We start from the raw sequence: 17,041 nt of genomic DNA on the forward strand, positions 1-17,041 counted from the left end.
GAATACAAAGTCCTTCAGGAACTTAGGAATGCTAGAAATATCAGAATTATGAAACCTGATAAGGGAGGGGGTGCTGTTATATTTGATAGTCTATTATACACTTGTAAGGTACATGAGTTGTTACATACTTCTGGGAATTACACCATGGTATCCCTTAATGAAATTAATACAGGATATAGAAAAATAGATATGTGTATCAAGGAATTTTTAATAGACAATAGGTTGAATGATGATATTTACAAGTTTATTAAAGTGGATCATCCAGTCTTAGCCGCAATAGTGGGTATTCCAAAGATACATAAAGACATAGAAGACCCCCCTTTTAGGCCGATCATATCGGGGAGTAAGTCAAAAACATTTCCTATGGGGAAAGTTATTGATACATATCTTAAACACATTTATGGCAAAATTCCACATATAGCGAAAGATTCCTGGGAATTTTTAAAAAGTTACCCAGTATATTTATCCTACAAAGATTTAATATTTGTGACTATAGATGTCATAGACCTCTTTTCATGCATCCCTAAAGAGGAAGGACTTAATGCTTTTGCAGGTAGTATCAGAAAATATGCAGACATACAGTGGGATACTATTTGTCTTCTTACAGACATGATGTCATTGGTCCTCGATCACAATTATATACTCTTTGAGGGAGAGTTTTTTAGACAAACCAAGGGAGTGGCTATGGGAGCAGCTTGTGCTCCCATATATGCTAACTTGGTTATGCTCGACTGGGAAGAAAGTATTATATTTAAGAGCCCATATATGGGACATATCAAATATTATTCTAGATATCTTGAGGATATTTATTTGATATGGGATGGAGGAGATTCACAGTTGGAAAGTTTTTTTGAATATATTAACAGTAGCAACACTTTCTTGAAATTTACTTCTACAACAAGTAAGGAAGGTTTGGCTTATTTAGACACTTTTGTGTCCCGAATTGACAACCAATTCAGCTCCAGGATATATAGGAAAAGCACCTTTTCCAACAATTATTTAGAATATTCCAGCAACCATCCGAGGAAGCAATTTATGAACATCTATAAAGGGCAACTCATTAGAGCAGTTAGGATGACATCAGTCTATAAGGACATGTTAGAGGAAGTCGCATTCATTACTTCATTATTTAAGGATAGAGGATATGATGGTAAGGTTATGTCCAACATCAGTAAATATGTTGTTAAGGAGTGGTGGAAAAATACATTCCCCTATTGGGGGAAAAATATAACATCAGCCGAGATAATGGGATACATAATTTAGTAGATAAGAAGACAGAGGTCACCAATTTTGATAGGACATGTATACTGAAATATGGAACACATACGGGTAAGGTCAAGAAAATCTTGACTGATAATTGGTATATAATATCAGTAGATCAGGATATAGCCCCCATTTTAGGTTACAGCCCTAGGTTTGTTAATAAAATAGGCATCAATATTAAACTTTGTCTTGGAAAGGGGTCCCATTACCAAGATGTTTACTTTTAGGAATACCACAAAATGTGGGACTTGCAAACAATGTTGCACTATATTTCAGGGAGATAGTGTGATATTGGACAACTACAATCACACTTGTATTAAGTTTTGTGGAGGAAGTTGTCTAACCAAAATGGTAGTATACATTGCTCTATGTAGGACATGTTCAGGGTTCTACATAGGCAAAACACAAAGGAGTTTGAATAAACGCATTTATTCACATCTATATAGTATAAAAAGAAAGGATGAAAAAAATGCGTTATATAGACATATTAAGAAATACGGAGACATGCATTCTTTCAATTTCGGTATAGTGCACATAGTGCAAGTCAACCAAAGAGGAGGCGATTTCAACAGCCTACTTCTGTATAAATAATTATGGTGGCAAATTTACACAGATGCATCTGTTCCACCAGGTTTAAATGATACAATTTCTATTAAATCACTATTGGCCATTAAATGAGATTATATATTATATATATTGCATATATTTACATTTTTAACATGATAAAATTGGTTATGGTATTTTTGCACTTTGAATAGACTTTTAAATATATTGAGTATTGTTTTATATAGATTATTAACGGGTGCTGTCTGTGCGCATGTTATTATAAGCATCATCAAGTTTGATTAATGTGTATATACTTCTTTTAATTTTTGTGTCAATAGGAAATGGTGCCAAAAAAGTTATATAATGAGTTCACAAATCATTTAAGGTGTTCTGATGAAGCTTGCACTCACACAAGTGAAAGCGCTTAACCTGTTCCTGTGATTTAGATTTAATAAATTATTTTAAGTTTTTCGTGTCGTTTACAATATCTTTGGTGGGATCGTGATTTTATTGTACCGAGTGGAATTATACAGAGAGGTATAAAGACATTAGAAGAGGCAAGTGAGAATAGTTGCAGGAAAGGATACCATGGGGAAAAGATGGAGAAATAGTGAGATGTATGCTGAGGGAAGAGAAATAGAAAGGATAAGAAGTGTGAGAAAGATGCATAGAGAAGAGGGAAGTAGGATAAATGAGGGCTAGTAAGGGGGAAACAAGACGAGTAAGGGGCAAACAAGATGAGTAAGGGGGAAACAAGATGAGTAAGGAGGAAACAAGATGAGTAAGGGGAAACAAGATGAGTAAGGGGAACAAGATGAGTAAGAAGGAAACAAGATGAGTAAGGGGGAACAACATGAGTAAGGGGGAAACAAGATGAGTATGGGGAAACAAGATGAGTAAGGGGGAAACAAGATGAGTAAGGAGGAAACAAGATGAGTAAGGGGGAAATAAGATGAGTAAGGAGGAAACAAGATGAGTAAGGGGAAACAAGATAAGTAAGGGGGAAACAAGATGAGTAAGGAGGAAACAAGATGAATAAGGGGGAACAACATGAGTAAGGGGGAAACAAGATGAGTATGGGGAAACAAGATGAGTAAGGATGAAACAAGATGAGTAAGGGGAAACAAGATGAGTAAGGGGGAAACAAGATGAGTAAAGAGGAAACAAGATGAGTAAATGGGAACAACATGAGTAAGGGGGAAACAAGATGAGTATGGGGAAACAAGATGAGTAAGGGGGAAACAAGATGAGTAAGGAGGAAACAAGATGAGTAAGGGGAAATAAGATGAGTACGGGGAAACAAGATGAGTAAGGGGGAAACAAGATGAGTAAGGAGGAAACAAGATGAGTAAGGGGAAACAAGATGAGTAAGGAGGAAGCACGATGAGTAAGGAGGAAACACGATGAGTAAGGGAAAACAAGATGAGTAAGAAGGAAACTAGATGAGTAAGGGGGAAACAAGATGAGTAAGGGGGAAACAAGATTAGTACGGGAGGAACAAGATGAGTAAGGATGAAACAAGATGAGTAAGGGGGAAACAAGATGAGTTAGTGGGAAACAAGATGAGATTGTGACGTCCGTGCACTGGCCCAGTAATTAAAGAGCCTCAGACCTCACCACTAGCACCAGTGAGGAGCATGCACATTGGGAAGGATAAAAAGTGCACACACAGTAAAGTACAATTTCCCTTAAGAGCACACAGAGATCACAGTCAGTCTGGGGCTGGTTTCTCCCTTTCTCTCCAGATCCCGAATAAGACTCTCCACTGGCACAGCTATAGGTTCCAGATCTCAGCCTAGTGGTCAAGCTAAAACCTCCAGCACCCTCTCTATCCAACCAGTGCTTCTTGTCCCTGCTGAAGTAGCTGACACACACACACTTTGAGATATGAGTTATATACATACACACAGACACTCCTGGGGAAGGATGGCACAAGTTCTTCAGCTATGCCTCCTTCTTTCCCAGACTATAAGGTAGAAATCACTGCCACCAACCACTATTGTCAGCTACTAATAAGGCTCTTCCCAAATGGTGACCAGTTTCACTGTGTAATATTACTGTTATCCAAATAGTAAGTGTGACCCAGGGCTAAGGCTATTCTGGAGTGTCTTAGTACAGTATCACTAAATACATGCCAGTACTCTAGAGCTTAAATTATCTCTACAAAAAACAGGCACAGTTGAAAGGCTTAAAATATTTAATAATAAATAATAAAAACACAAGACAATACTTATTACTTCAACACAATGACATTTCAGAGTTCAGACATCACAGTAAACTGTTAAAATAATATTGTAGGATAGTCTGACATAAATATAGAAAACAGCTAGACTCATCTGGCTATATTCTATCCATCTCTAAGAGAAATCAGTGTTCTAAATAAATAGCTTACTTACAGAGCAACACAAGTGCTTGTGAGTTGAGTTGATGTGTTCAGGTTCAGACAGAATCCAAAATGCTTAATTCTCTCTCTCTAAGAAAGTCTTAAATTAATAACATAGTACTGCTGAGTCATTTCACATTACATCATTTTTGACACTGCTCTGGTTCTCAGGATAACAGAAACTCAAAATTTACATTTCTTAGTAAGCTGCACATGGCCAGGAAGCCACAGCAATAAAAGACATTATATATATGCAAAACCTTAGTAATTATCTCTTAAATCAAGACAATAGAAATAATTTCCTGGCCCCAGACATCCTGTATCTGAGCTTGAGATCAAACAGTCATACAGTGCTTGACTTATCAGCTTTCTTACAGCAGAGTGCACTGTGGTTACATTTTTGAAGCTCAGTATAACATATAGTTTAATCATGACATATAGTTCTCTTTACATTTGTAAACCAAGCCTGTGGATTATATTTATATTTACAAATGACATAGAATTATCTACAAAATTCTATCTAGCTAAGCTGGCAGCTTTCACAGAGATAAGGACGGATGAAACAGGGATAAAGGGGTGTGTGAGTGGTAGGGTACATTGGAGGGTATTAGGGTAAATTGGACCTTGTTCTCATGCAGCAAGGCCTATAATGATCTCCATTGAGGACTGGGCACTATTTTAACTAGTGAAAAATTGGGTCCCTGAATTGGCCTCTGACTACTTGCTACCAGTTACTGTTCCATTTTAAGGTGCACATTGAACTGTCAGTATTTGCCAAACAACTAGTACAACAGTAAATTTTAGTTATATTTTATTTTATTACATTTGTTTACCGAGTAATGCCCAGCTGGGCAAGTAGCCCGTTTTGAGCAGAGAAAAGCTCCAGTACTAAGATACATAGAATTAAATACTAATAAAAAATATATTTAAAGCATATATAATGCTGCAAGTAATGCATTCCATAACTATACGTGTGGTTTAGAGCTATACTGTTATTGTTCTGTATAAGTGGAAACTACTAACATTAGCCTGCAAGCATGAAGCAGACTGAACATGCACTGAGTCATAGAAATAATGGAATAATTCATTGTTTACAGCACATTGAATAGATGCATCATTTTGAGCTAATTAAATGCATGTAGTAAAATGTTTATAATGTATATGGGATTGGAAGGAAATGAGAAATAATTATTAGAAAGACAAAAGAATGAAGCTTGAGAGAAGGGTAGAAGGAGGTGTAAGGAACGGTACCAGGTACTTGATTGGAGAGCAGAAATAATCCTATAGACATCAATGCTGCTATGGGAGTGTGGATTACACTGGCATTATCTTAGGGTGAATTTTGTGCTCAGTGTTATATGAAGAGGAATTGGGTGGGTATGTTCCTCATGTGATGCTGTTCCTTATGAAGTATGTCCAAGTGGAATTGTTTGAGATCATTTTGGATGTTTTGGATGGAGATAGGCTTGAAAATAACTGGTAAAGATTCCCAAGATTTTGGGGCCATAACAAGAAAGTTGTGGTCTACAATATGAAGTCTGATTTGGGGGTGTTTGAGAAGGGTGCTACTTGATGATTTCAATCTCCACTTATAGGTCTGCTAGCAAAAAAAGGTCAGTTTCTAGGTTCATAAGCCTGTAGGTTAGGTAAACAAGCGGTAGTGTAAATCTCAGATTGACTGGTAGCCAACAAAATAAAAACACTCTGCGTTTCTCACGGTTCCCAAAAGTTCACTCCATATATCTGTTCAGTTATAATCATAAAATGCATGTATTATCAAAGGCCCATTCACAAGTGAAGATTAAAAACACACTTTAATGAGCATAAAAGTATATATACATCCAATAAGTGCTTTCATCTCAATAGTTTGAAACTTCATCAGATCGATGAAGTTTCAAACTATTGAGACGAAAGCTCTGATTTAATTGAATAGATATATGGAATGAACTGTTGGGAACCATGAGGAACACAGAGAGTGTTTTTATTTTGTTGGTTTACATGGTGGTGTTGACTGGTAGCCACTTTACTTTTTGATCTCCTTGGAGGCCAGGATAATACATTTACATATGCTGTTTTCAATTAGTTTTTTTAGAAGTCTTTGCAACGGGGTGCCTTATGTGCAGAGTCTGCATGTCCTCCCTGTGGTCACGTGGGTTTCCTCCAGCTGCTCCGGTTTCCTCCCACATCCCAAAAGACATGCAGTAGGTGGATTGGACACTCTAAATTGGCCCTAGGTGTGAGTGTGTGCATGTGTGTGCCTTCTGTGGAAGGTGGGGCGCCGGGCTGGCAACTCGACACTGTAAAACTTCACTGCCAATCATGAGCGAACAGATGATCCGCTGTGGCAACCCCTAACCGGGAAAAGCCAAAAGAAGAAGAAGTCTTTGCAACATTTTTTTAATCTGCATTACAGCTGTGCAAGTAGAACTCCACACACACATACACACACACACACACACACACACACACACACACACACACACACACACACACACACACGCACACACACGCACACACACGCACACGCACATATATGTATATATATATATATATATATATACATATAGTTCCACTTCAGAAGGTCGAACGGCTGAAATCTCGAAATGCATATGGTCGAGACCCTATGCTCGAAAATTCAGAAGCTCGACCTTCTGAATGGGGATTGGCATACAGCGCAGAATGGGAGATGTTCTGTTCTGCACTGTAGTGCGATCTTGGAGTTGGAATAAATAAGTAGCGGGGAGTGTGCGGGGTGCAGGGGGGTTGCTGAATTTCAAAATACTAAATTTTAAGCCATAGACAAACACCAGTGATTAACTCTTTCCAAAACATAAAAACTACTTACTTATCCTCTTAACAGAAGCCGGATGATATAAAACCAAACTAGGTGGGGGGCTATGCCCCCACACCCCCAACTATATATACTAACTTCAGGGTCACACTACAGTGGGGAAAAGGGCATATACCTTTTACTGACCTTACAGTACTGTACATACTGCCACTACTGCTGGGAATGCACAAAATGTCCGCCATATTACTTTAGATACTTCCCAAAAATTGTAGAAAGACACACCCACATTTAGAAACACTACAACACTACTTTCTATGCTACTATCGGTATTCTGACAGTTGGCACTTTAAGTTAGAGTAATTATTTATTTTTTTATCACAAGCAAGTCACAGGTGAAGGGAAACACACATCACTTCTATGGCTTAAAATTTATTATTTTGAAATTCAGCACTGTAAGCTTTCAGCCGAATGAGACTCAGTCAAATGAGTTTTCAATATTTTGAAAATTAGGTATTGTGGTCTCAGTCAAATGAAATTTAGTATTTTGAGTTTTCAGTCATGTGAAGCAGACCCATATATATATATATATATATATATATATATATATATATATATATATATATGGGTCTATATGACTTGGTCGACAGTTCATATGATCGACTGTTTATTTGGTCGACAGTTCATTTGATCGACAAGCATTTTAGGTGGGGGGCTTCTTCCCCCACACCCCCCAATGTGGGAGGCTGTGCCCCCACCCCCCCTAACTATATATATCAACTCCAGGGTCACACAACATTGGGGAAGGGGGCAAATGCTTGTTGATCAGATGAACTGTCGACCAAATAAACAGTCGATCATATGAACTGTCGACCAAGTCATATAGACCCATATATATATATATATATATATATATATATATATATATATGTGTGTGTGTATAGGAGCCGTTTATAATCTTGAAATGCTGAAATGTCGAATTTCAGTATCTCGAGACTATAAACCCGAATGTTTAAAATAGCAAAAGTACATAATCGTAAATTTGAATATCTTAAATTCGCGGTTATGGCCTTACGCTACGTGATGTCCGGGTTTGTGTGTTTATGGTGAGCGGTGCATGTGTGGATCTAGGTGTTTTGTCAGGTAAGTGAGTGTTTTGTAAGGGATTTGAGTGGGGGCTAGAGTGTGTTTGAGTGTGCTGATATGTTTGATGTGTGTGTGTGAGGGACTGAAGAATGTGTGTGCGTGAGTTTGCTTTTGTTTCCTGTTTGTACGATCTTGGAGTTAGTATATATAAGTAAGGGGGGTGTGGTGGGCGCACTCCCCACATAGGGGGTGCTGGGGGGCTTGCCCCCCTTCTTATGTGTGTATGAGTTGTATATGTGTGTAGTTTTTGTTTATTTATGTTGTGATATGGGTGTTGTGTATGTATGGTGTAGTGTAAGCGGTTTGTTTGGTGTTTTGAATTTCGCGGTTTTGGGCCTGGGGTTTTGCAGTTTTGGTGTTTTGTGGATTCGGTTTCATAGTTTCGAGATACTGAAATTGGATGTTTCAGTATTTTGAAATTATGAAGTGAATCCACATATGTATATGTATGTATGGGTCCACTACAGAATCTCGAAAGCTCATAATACCGAAGCCCATAATCCTGAGCCCAAAATCCCGAAAATTCAAAATCCCGAAAGCCCAAAATCCTGAAACTCAAAATCCTGAAAACACAAAATGGACATACGGACGTCATTGTGGCTTTGCTATTGTTAGCCCTGTGGTGTTAGGTCATGCGTTGGGTTCAGGTAAGTGTGCGGTTGGTTTTATGTTAGGGTTGGGGCGGTTTAAGTGAGTTAGGTTAGGCAGGTTAGGCATGTATGCAATAGTGACAAATATTGGGGTTGGGGCGGTTTAAGTGAGTTAGGGTTAGGGCGCGGGTCAGGTGAGTGTGCGATAGTGATGGACCTTAGGGTTAGGTTAGGTCAGGGTCAGTTGGTAGATATTAGTGTCTTTATATTGACATATTAGCATTATTTGTGTTTTCAGGATTTTGAGTTTCAGGATTTTGGGCTTCGGGATTTTGAATTTTCGGATTTTGGGCTCAGGATTATGGGCTTCGGTATTATGAGCTTTCGAGATTCTGTAGTGGACCCGTATGTATATATATATATATATATACATATATATATATATATATATATATATATATATATATATATATATATATATATATACACACATATATATATATTTATATAAATATGAATATATTGTCTGCCTCACAGGGCTTGATAAATAAGGTTTTTACGGTCACACTGTTTGTAAATCTTTTCTAGCTAGTTTCACTGTGTGTGAGGCATTAACTGGAAATTTTCTCCATTTGTTAAACATCTGTTTGTGTTTGTTTGTTCTGATTTCCTGCCAAGGAGTGTATCATATAACTGATTGCTTGCAGAGGCTGTGTGTCTGAGCACATGTTCCAGGCCATCTCAGTTTAGCAAAAAACATTTTGCATCTTCAGTGAGAGTGAAGTGTTTATGGTCATTGGCTGTTTGGGGTCACCTGGGCTACAGCTTGGAGTAAACACCTCATTGGTTCTTTCGAGCTTTTTTTTTTTTAAGTTGTTTCAGGTTTCAACTTTCTCTTACTTAAGAAGTTACTTTGTGAGTGTTTCTGCCATTTCACACAGAGCTAATCAGAGGAGGGGGCACTGAGCAAAACTCTGATCTGTGATATATACGTATCCTGTTTTTTACTAGTTATTTATAACATTTTTATTGTCTGCTGCATACATTTACTGTATTTTATAGCTATAAACTAATCTGCACGGTTATATTAAAATTGTCTGCCTCACAAGGCCTGATAAATAAGGTTTTTACTGTCACACTGTTTGTAAATCTTTTCTAGCTAGTTTCACTGTGTGTGAGGTATTAACTGGAAATTTTCTCCATTTGTTAAACATCTGTTTGTGTTTGCATGCTCTGATTTCCTGCCAAGGAGTATATCACATAACTGATTGTTTGCAGAGACTGTGTGTCTGAGCACATGTTCCAGGCCATTTCAGTTTAGCAAAAGCCATTTTGCATTTTCAGTGAGAGTGAAGTGTTTATGGTCATTGGCTGATTGGGGTTACCTGGACTACAGCTTGGAGCAAGCACCTCATTGTTTTTTTTCGAGCTATTTTTAAAGTTGTTTCAGGTTTCAACTTTCTGTTATTTAAGAAGTTGTTTCTGCCATTTCACGCAGAGCTAATTGGAGGAAGGGCACTGAGCAAAACTCTGATCTGTGATATATAACTATCCTTTTTTTGCTTATTTTTACTAGTTATTTGTAGCACTTTTATTGTCTCCTGCATACTTTTACTGTATTTTATAGCTATAAACTAATCTGCATGGTTGTATTAAAATTGTCTGCTTCACAGGGCCTGGTAAATAAGATTTTTACTGTCACACTGTTTGCATATCTTTTCTAGCTAGTTTCACTGTGTGTGAGGTATTAACTGGAAATTTTCTCCATTTGTTAAATATCTGTTTGTGTTTGTTTGTTCTGATTTCCTGCCAAGGAGTGTATCATATAACTGATTTAGTTTACCACCCTCCCTCTCTATTGTTATCCTGTTCTTATACTTGGTGGATTTGCAGTTGCCCACCCCTACTGTAAATTTGATCTGGGACACTCCTCCCAGTCTAGTGTCATTAATTCATTCTACCTAATACAGAGAGAACATTTAAGAAGGCCAACCCACTTAGTTTCTTAACCTTGAATTATCTTCTGCACTTCCTTTCTCCCTTTCCACTTTACTAAAAAAAAATTCTAAGCTTGTTTCCTGTCTTAGCTGTAGCTAGTCTAGTCCAGATTCAGATTTGCTGTATCCAGGACTGTTTGTAAGCTTCTGAGCTCCCAAGCCTTTCTGTGTTGGAGGGAAGCCTTCTGGCTTATTGGTGGGAGTGGTAAGCACTAGGTAGCCTATCTACCACAACAGGAGTGGTTTCTGGCCCATTAATTGTAGTATATTGGTCGTTTGGGCAGTTTTTCCATCTCTTTTAACGTTCTGGTTTAAAAGCCCACATTTGTGCTTGTTTCCCACCTTCCCTGTAACTAGTCTAGTCCAGATACAGATTTGCAGTATCCAGGACTGTTTGTAGGCTTCTGAGTAGTGCCAAAGTCTGCTCTTCAATTTTTCCCTTAGATCTGCTAGTTCTCTCCTCTCCTGCACATTTACTAGCTTATTAGTCTAGCACTTTACCAGACTTCTTGTAGCAATTTATTGTAGCACACAAAAGTGCTATCAGCAGTAAATGTTCTACAAGGAAAGAGCTTCAGTACTTATTATCAATGCCCACCCCTCCAGCCATATCTAAAGGTCAGTTCCCTGTGCATTCTACTATTAACTTGGTGAACATGGGCATCCTGAGGAAATGTAGCAACTGCCTCATGTACACTGACAACCCTCTCCTCTTACCTTCCAACACTCACACTTGTGAGAGATGCACTTATATATTCAAACTGGAAGCCACGCACTCTCCAGCCAAAACTGGAATAGATGGTCAAGAGGGGAAGGTCAACACTTGCACATGGAACACATAGCCCTCCAGAACACAAATCAGCATTCCCTTCACATAAAAACACAGACCACGCACCACCTTTGCTGAGGCTCTCAATAAAAGTCTCCCCAAACATCAGAGAACTCCAAGGCAGAAAAGCACTCAACCAGCACAACACAACACTAATCACAAGACACATAACTCTCCTAAACAGCGTGCCACTCAACCAAAACCCCTAAGGCAAAACAGCATGCCCAACACACTAGTCATAAGTGACTAGATAGTGAGGCACACTGATGTCCCATTTACTAGTTTGAATAAGGACAAAGTAACACTTAGCTGCCTGTCAGGCACCAGGATCCACCACATAATGGACGCACTCAGGTCCCTCAACAACAGTTACAAATATGACTCTGTTATTGTACATGTGGGTGTGAATGACCTGAGATGTACCTCCCTGGATTACATGAAAAGAGACATGGAGGAGCTCTCGGATTATGTAGCCTAGGTGGGTATGACCCTAGCCCTGAGCAACATCCTACCATCACCCATAATGATACCACAGTACAAACAGAAAATTATTGATTTCAACAATTGTCTAAGTTTCTGGTGTCATTCTAAGGGGATCCAATATCTGTCTGCCTGGGATGACATGATTGACAGACTTCGATGCTTTGCCAGAGATGGCCTGCATCTGTCACCCCTGGGCTTCCAGATACTGGCCAAGGCTCTTGTCACCCCTATAGTGCATTTTTTAGGTGGTGTTCCAAAGACCAAATTACCACCGTAACAGCTACAAATACTATCTGAGGGTCATGCTGTTTAATGCTAGAAGTCTAAATCTCAAAATGCACTCACTCAAAGCACTCCTTAAAATGGAGAACATCAACATTTGTGCTGTAACAGAGATCTGGTTCAAGGCAGCAGAAAGCACCCCTGCACTACCAGGCTATAACTCATTCCACACCTTTCGGCTCCAGAACTTGGACCGAAGCTCCCAAGGTGGTGGTGTTTCCATATTCATAAAGGATGCACACACCTCCAGACTAGTAGCCCAACATAACTCATCTGAGATACTTCGGGTGCAGCTAACATTGGGTAAGACAGCAATTCAGGTCATAGCCTGCTATAGGTCCCCAACCATGTCCCAAGATTCACACTCCATGTTCCTAAGCACCCTGGAGAATATTAGGGTCCAACCTAACACTCTCATACTGGGCGACGTCAACTACCTTTCCATTAACTGGGAAAACTACTCATGTACCAATACACTTGCCCAACATTTCCTGGAATTCATTAATTCCAGTGCCCTGGACCAGCTCATTCTTATCCCCACTAGAGATAGCAACATCCTTGACCTGGTAATTACTAACATGGGCGACCATTGCTACACACCAATAGTCAACTCCTCCCTGGTTAGATCCGACCACAAACTAATCATCTTGGAAATCCACATTCCCCCCCACCCAAAGGTAACCACCATGAAAAACTTCTCCAAAGCTAACTTTGGGACTCTAAAAACAGAGGTGGCTAACTTCACGGCACCCATGCAAATGGAGACCAGTTGCATGACTGCTGAATCATACCCCAATGCATGTACGAACACGTATACAAATGCATGGATCTTGCCATACCCAACAGAACCAAGATGCTCTCTTCAAAAAAAAGGAAGCCAATTTGGTGATCCTTTGTCATAAACAAAGTGTACAACAGAAGGAGGAAACTGATGTGGAATAAGGTGAAGTCCCAAGACTGGAAAAACTCCCTTATCAGCTTCAACAAAAAGTTGAGATCCCTCATCAAATCCTCTAAAGCTAGCTATGAAAACAGAATTATAGCAGATAGTAAAGAAAACCACAAGGTTTTCTATAGTTATGTAAAGAATCTCCACGGCAATACTCAGATTTGCTCTGAGCTACTACACAATGGTACCTCCTATACCGAGCCAACAGATATTACCAATATACTGGCCAACAGATTCAGTGCCAACTTTACCCCCCCCCCAAGGACCAATCACAATACCAGTAGATTGCCAGGCATCCAGTATTATTGCTGCACAGATTAAAACAGCACTGTCCAAGGCCAAGAATACAATGACTACATGAAAAGAGACATGGAAGAGCTCTCCGATCTTGTAGCCCATGCAAGTATAACCCTAGCCCTGAGTTGCATTCTGCCATCACCCAGAATGATACAACAGTACAAGGACAAAATGATTGCCTTCAACAATTGGCTAAGCTTCTGGTATTATTCTAAGGGGATCCAGTATCTGTCTGCTTGGGATGACATGGTCGACAGACCACGATGCTTTGCCACAGATGGCCTGCACCTGTCACCCGTGGGATTCTGGATACTGGTTAAGGCTCTTGCTGACCCTATAGTGCCTTTTTTGGCAAGGTTCAAATAACAAATTCACCACCATAACAGGGACAAGGGCAAGCAAAAACTGAGGGTAATGCTACTCAATGCTAGAAGTCTAAATCTCAAAATACACTCACTCAAGGCACTCCTTAAAATGGAGAACATCGATATCTGTGCAGTGACTGAGACCTGGTTCAAGGCTCCAGAGAGCACCCCTGCACTACCAGGCTATATAACTCATACCACACATTTCAGCCATGTAACCTGGACCGAAACACCAGAGGCAGTGGTGTGTCCATATTCATTAAGGATATCCACACCTCCAGGCTAGTTGCTCAGCACAATGCATCCAAGGTTATCCAAGTGCAACTAACTCTGGGCAAAACTGCAATCCAAATTGTAGCTTGCTACAGATCTCTCACCATGCACCGGGATTCCCACTCCTCTTTTCTTGATGTACTGGAAAATATTAGAGATCAGCCAAACACCCTAATAATAGGCGACTTCAACTACCCCACCATTAACTGGGAAACTACTCGTGTACCAACTCCTTAGCTCAACGCTTTCTGGAATTCATAAACTCCAATGCCCTGGATCAACTTATCCACACCCCCACCAGAGGCAACAATATCCTAGACCTAGTCATTACCAACAAGAGTGGCAGGTGTTCCACACCTGAAGTCAACTTCTCGTTGCTCTGATCCGACCATAAGCTAATCACCCTTGCTATCCACATCCCACCCCCACCTCCCATTAAGGAAACCACAGTAAAACATTTCTCCAAAGCCAACTTCATGCTACTTAAGACAGAAGTGGTGAACTTCATGACACCCATGCAGGTGGACAATACAGTTACAACTGCTGAATCCTACACAATTGCACTCTATAAGCACTTACACGACTGCATGGATCGTGCTATCCCAAACAGAACCAAGATGCTATCCTCCAAAAAAAAGGAAGCCAATCTGGTGGTTTCCTGCCATAAACAAACTGTACAACAGAAGGAAGAAATTGTTGCAAAAGAGAGTAAAATCCCCATGAGTGGAGGAGCTCCCTGGTCAGCCTCAGTAAGAAGCTGAGATCCCTTATAAGATCCTGCAAAGCTAGCTACAAAAACAAAATAGCCACTAATTCCAAGGACAACCACAAAGCATTCTATAGCTATGTCAAGAATCTCGATGGCAACACCCAGATCTGCTGAGTTACAGCACAGAGGTACAGAAATTACAGAACCAACTAATATTGCCAATATCCTGGCAGATAGGTTCAGTGCTAACTTTACCCCCCTCTCACCCCCTAAAGGGCCCATATCTATACAGGAAGAATGGAGAGTCCCTGTAATCACACCTATGCAGGTAAAAGCTGCACTCTCTAAAGCTAAAAACACAGCATCCATGGGACTGGACAACATCCCAGGCTGCATTTTACATGAACTTCAGAATGAACTGGCTCCCCACTTAAGCACCATGTTCAGTAATAGCATTGCATCAGGCTTTGTGCCCACTGAATGGTGCACAGCAACATTTATCCCATTCCACAAAGGGGGAGCCACCACTGATCCCGGGAACTATCGACCTATTAGCCTGACGAGCCTGGTCTGCAAGGCCATGGAACGTATCATCATGGAACTCATAAACAAAGACATTGGTAACCACCAAACTCTGGATCCCACCCAGTTCGGGTTTGTGAAAGGCAGATCATGCCTCCTGAACCTGATTGACTTCTCTGAGGCAGTCATCAAAGCCGTAGATGAGGGTAAGGTGGTTCAAACAGTCTATTTTGACCTCGCCAAGGCTTTCAACACCATCCCCCATTCTGGAATTATAGCTAAACTCACTAAACTAGGTATAAATTCCAACATCACAAGATGGGTTGCCAACTGGCTCACTGACAGAACCCACACTGTAAAAGTTGCAGACTCCAAATCTGACCTCAAAGCAGTGACAAGTGGAGTACCACAGGGTTCTGTCCTGGGACCTCTCCTGTTTGGTATCTACTTCTCTGAAGTACAGGCTAACACAGAAGGCCTCTGGCTAACAAAGTTCACAGATAACTGCAAACTAGGAGCCATAGTCAAGTCCCCAAATGATGTGAACATCCTACAGAAAGGCCTCGCTGAGACAGATGCCTGGTGTCAGAGCCATGGCCTCAAGCTCAGTGCCAAAAAGTGCAGTGTCATCCCCTTTGGTAAAAACTCTGTACCCATGAATTACCACATAAGCAGCAATCTACTTAACACTGAATGCGTGATAAGAGACCTTGGGACCCAGGTGGACAGTAGTCTCTCCTTTGATAGTCACATCACCATAGTGGTCAGGAAGTCCTTCTACGTGGCACACCTCATCATAAAAGGGTTCTCATCTAGGAAAAAAGAGGTCATTGTTCCCCTCTACTCGACACTCATTAGACCCATTATAGAGTACAACGCCCCTTTTGGAATGTACCTCACAAGACATCTGCAGCAGCTGGAAAGGCCACAGAAGTACCTCACAAAGAGGATTACTGGCCTCAAACAAATGCCCTACACTGACCCGCCTCAAAAAACTCCAACTTTACTCCATAACATATCACCTACTCCGAGGTGATCTCTGCCTAACATATAAAACTATGTCAAACCCAGAGCTGTTGGACATGCTACACCTAAAGAAATCCCAGTGTCTCCGAGCTACACGCTCTAGGGACCTAAACCTTGTCACCACAATAAACAGGACATGCTGGAGGGATAGATTCCTGTCCCAGAGACTTCCCATACTCTGGAACAGCTACCCATCGATGTCAAGCAAAGTTCTTCATTAGCACTCTTCAAGAAAAATCTTGATGAGTGGATGGGAAATAGGAAATACACCCCAGGGATCACTTCTGTGTCTCTGCTCAACAGTGGCACAGGAAAATAACTTTCTTGGGTGACGTAAGCCAGGGAACCTTGTTGGCTAGGCTTATGTAGGCCCTTGGGCCAATAGCCTAGTACCTACCTATGAACCTATGAAAATAGCTGACTGGAAGTCAGACTGCCGACCAGTTATGAGTGAAGTCCCACAGGGTTCGGTCCTGGGTCCTTTCCTGTTTGGTATCTACAGGCCAACACAAAGGGACTCTGGCTGACAAAGTTCACAGACAATTGCAAGTTGGGAGCTATTATTAACTCCCCAAGTGATGTTGACATCCTAC

Source organism: Protopterus annectens, chromosome 9.part0 (genome assembly GCF_019279795.1).
Source record: "Protopterus annectens isolate FY-2018-M chromosome 9.part0, PAN1.0, whole genome shotgun sequence".
Classification (NCBI taxonomy): domain Eukaryota; kingdom Metazoa; phylum Chordata; order Ceratodontiformes; family Protopteridae; genus Protopterus; species Protopterus annectens.